The sequence below is a fragment of the Denticeps clupeoides genome, chromosome 2 (genome assembly GCF_900700375.1).
Source record: "Denticeps clupeoides chromosome 2, fDenClu1.1, whole genome shotgun sequence".
NCBI classification, from domain to species: domain Eukaryota; kingdom Metazoa; phylum Chordata; class Actinopteri; order Clupeiformes; family Denticipitidae; genus Denticeps; species Denticeps clupeoides.
In genome coordinates this window covers 25,641,434-25,644,984 of record NC_041708.1, presented here as the reverse complement: position 1 = coordinate 25,644,984, position 3,551 = coordinate 25,641,434, and the positions used below count along the sequence as shown (strand labels likewise).

Genomic DNA, 3,551 nt, shown 5'->3' with positions numbered 1-3,551 from the left:
CACTCATAAAATTTTGGTCATGTACGCTTTACATCTCACCATGTGTATAATCTATAGTTCATCAGGAGCCCCGGTTTGAATGTGTAAGAAGCCTGGATGGCATTTCATCTTCCTGTTCATTTCTTTAGTATGAACTGAAGTGAGACCTCACATCTCCAACCTGGATTTTTGTACTTTAGTGTTTTATTTTCTACATTGACACAGCAGTTTGAGCTCATAACATACTACTTTTGATCTGAACATGAAGTGTGCAAGTAGAGGATAGGATGCAGTGAGTTTTGCAGTGTACTATTTGTCCTCTTCAACTCTTTCCATACCATATTTCGCTCAATTTAAGCTTTCCACATTTCTCTTGGCAGGCTCAAGCTGAGATTTTAAGATTTCCAACAATGGTTTTCCTTTTTCTGAAGCTCTTAGGGAGCTCTGAGAAATCCTTGGGCTGTTGTGTTGCTGCAAGATCTCTCAATAATGCAACCGGTGAAGACCTTTAGTTCCATAAGCAGTGATAGTCATGCTGTTCCTGTCTTCAGTATGAAGCTTTGTGGGATACTGAAGCTCTGTGCCTTCAAGCTCTTTCACACAGATCAACATTATTAATGTAGGTGGAAATTGGCTTTTGCTTAATTACAATATTTTAGCACTGCATTCAAATGAGCACAAGTCACTGTGCTGCTGTCCTATCAATCTACAATTCAGTTTATACCTTCATGGTAAAGTTAAGCAGATGCAAACAAGTCCTATTTTTTACATATATTCAGCTGGACGTCTTCTGTATCATCACTTGGTTTAAAAGAAAAGTCCAATGTTCCAATTTCAGGTAGCGGCCACTAGTTGTAGGAGGTCATTATGTTATGGATATTTTAATATTCTACAATTGACAATAACTAGCTGTTTGCACTTTTGTATGGAAACTCTGAGAAAGTAATAAGAATAAGCATTGGTTCTTCATGAATGGATCTTCTTCCCATAATTTGTTACAGACTGCCCTTACCAACCCTGCATTTCCAGATCCGTACTGTTCTGCAAAAAAAAAACAAAAAAAAACATCTGTCTTCATTTCCAGCAGTGACATTCATACAAAAGAAGATGAAGCTGTCCTTTTGAGTCTGGGCACTAAAGAGAGTGGCCCTGTGAGTAATTGGAGCTTTCATTTACCTTCAGGAGCGATATGATGAATCGCACTGTCAACAAAGAAAAAATAATCTTATTAAGCTAAAATCAGGGTAATGTTACCCTTCATTGGTTGCTTCAGCTTTCGAATGTGAATACCTCAGCTGGGAAGAGGATTGCAGGGATAACCAGCCAGGTGATCCTGCCATCTAGCAGCACCACAACAGACACACTTCGAAGAAACTGACGTCAAGTAAAATGGTCGCCACACATTTGCTCTGCATGTGCATGTTCAACGAGTAACGGAAGCAATGATTTGCACATGGGCTGTTCCTGCTTTGCATCTAAATGCTGCTGAATAGGCGGCGGCCTCCGAAAGAATCTGTGCTGAGAGAAATGGCTGCACTAGGATTCCATTACTGTTCTCCCAGATACAGTCTACCAGAATGAACCTCCCAGGGCTAATTACCGCCCAGTAAAGGCGAAGTGAACCTAAAGGTACAGTGTTTTTGGATTAAGAGACCGCTCAAGCAACATTTGTGCATCTAGAAAGCTTTTTTTAAAATCTTTGTTAACCTCTTTAACATTTACAAAATGCTCATGGCTTTGCTCTGTGCATAATGTAATGTAGTTTGATTACCTGATCTTGTTAGATGCAACGAGAATTTCGTTAAAATTTCAAATCCATCAGCCTGTCCAGGGACCCATTTCTCACAATCTGCTTCCCTGAACTTTGAAACAACTAATGAACTCTAAGGACTCGGAACAGAATGTAATACCCCCCTCTTTGTGTTTTCCTCCGCACTGCCTGCCCTCTGACGTGAGCCCCAGCAGCAAACTAATCACGAGCCAAAACTGCCTTCAGCAAGAGGTGAAGCAGGTTTTAGTATTCCCATACACCACCCGAGTTAAGGGTGAGGCCATTATTGAAGAGCCCAAGGGCTACAATGGCTGAACTAATTTCTGAGTCGACTTTGAAAACAAATAAATAAACAAATAAATGTCACTTTGTCATTGCCAACAACCATACCATCCTACTTAGCCCATTACCGTGTTTGAGACACTGTGATCCGACGTAGCTTCGGGTGTCGCTTGCCATGTTATCGGGGCTAATTTGCAAAATGACAGACTCCTTTTCTCAGAGTTAATAACAGGTCTGGGCTCGTTCCCATGGCAACGTGTCCGGAATCGATAACGCCGGCCCTGTTGGGGGTGTTGTGCAGCACAACTGTGACATACTGATGAAGATCGGTCTCCCCAACTCAGGTTTGGCAACTCCCCTCCTGGCCATTTCAGCAGCAGGTGTGCCGCCAGTTTCTACACTCCTCATCATTCAGACAAGCTCATACATTAAACATGAGCGCCGACTGCCACATCCTCTGAAGATAATTTGGGGCTTACTCATGAGAAGGCTCCACAAGATCAGTCTAATGGTCTAATTTCTCATGGGCTTTTGTCAACAAAATGTTGTTATGTTTACAATATATGAAATGGGATTGTCAGGTGAAATTAAACTATAAATATGCACTATCAGTTATGAACTGTGGAAACCATGAGGTGGTATTTCAGGCAATTAAAATTGTAGCAGTAGTACTACATTTTAGGAAAATTCTTGGTTTTCCTCTGTGAAATTGTATGACCCTCAAGAAATCCTTCAAACATGGCCAGTGAATGGATATTTTTGGATAATATTTTTGAGCATCTGGGCTCCTGCGGACTTTGCAAAGTCTGACCTTTTACACAGTTTTTAGGTGAACTCCATGTGAACTTGCAATGAGCTCATCCAACACACAGTTAAAAGGTGTGTGCAGTGGATGCACTCGCAGGAAACGCCACAGAGGTAGAAGGTCAACCAAGGCTTGGGAGGATGGGGAAGAACCAAGATAAGAATTTCAGGGTCTATTATGAGGAGGTTATGAATGCCCCCGAAAAGGCACAATTGTCACAGCTGGGTGAACATTGGGTGAAAATGGCTGGACATTATACAAATTGCAATGACAGATGTTCAATTACATATTCTGAGCACACACACCTATACTTTCTAGGGTTTATTAGTGTCTGACTGTGTTTGCCTAAAGGAGTATTGGTTTTCAAGTACCGTTTGGCCGCTCTGGTCCCAAGGGGCGTACGACAGCGACCTGAGACCATGACTCGGAAACAACAGCAGATAGGGTCAACACTCATTTGGATTCCCAAACCTTGGCCTGTTTCCCAACCACGAGTTCTGCTTGCCTCTTTGGTAATTCAATGTTGTGAATGACAAAAAAACTGTTCCTGGGAGTAAAACATAGATCTGTCAAGCATACTTTAATTAAGCCTACGTGCAGAAAAAAAAGTCAAATAACACACACATGCAACTTGAGCACACACAGACACAAATATTTCTTCATATCATTTAGATTTATCAGCATTTATCAGACGCCCTTATTCAGAGCGACTTA

General features: G+C 41.5%; 1 long non-coding RNA gene across 1 annotated transcript; it reads right to left on the bottom strand.

Annotated features, from left to right (window-relative positions):
- Window positions 1-966: 966 nt before the first annotated feature.
- LOC114784668 (uncharacterized) lies at window positions 967-1,842 on the bottom strand. Its single transcript, XR_003748899.1, has 4 exons — window positions 1,751-1,842; window positions 1,270-1,492; window positions 1,156-1,181; window positions 967-1,020 (listed from the first exon to the last, which is right to left on the bottom strand). It is a non-coding gene; the product is annotated as an uncharacterized LOC114784668 (long non-coding RNA).
- Window positions 1,843-3,551: the final 1,709 nt, after the last annotated feature.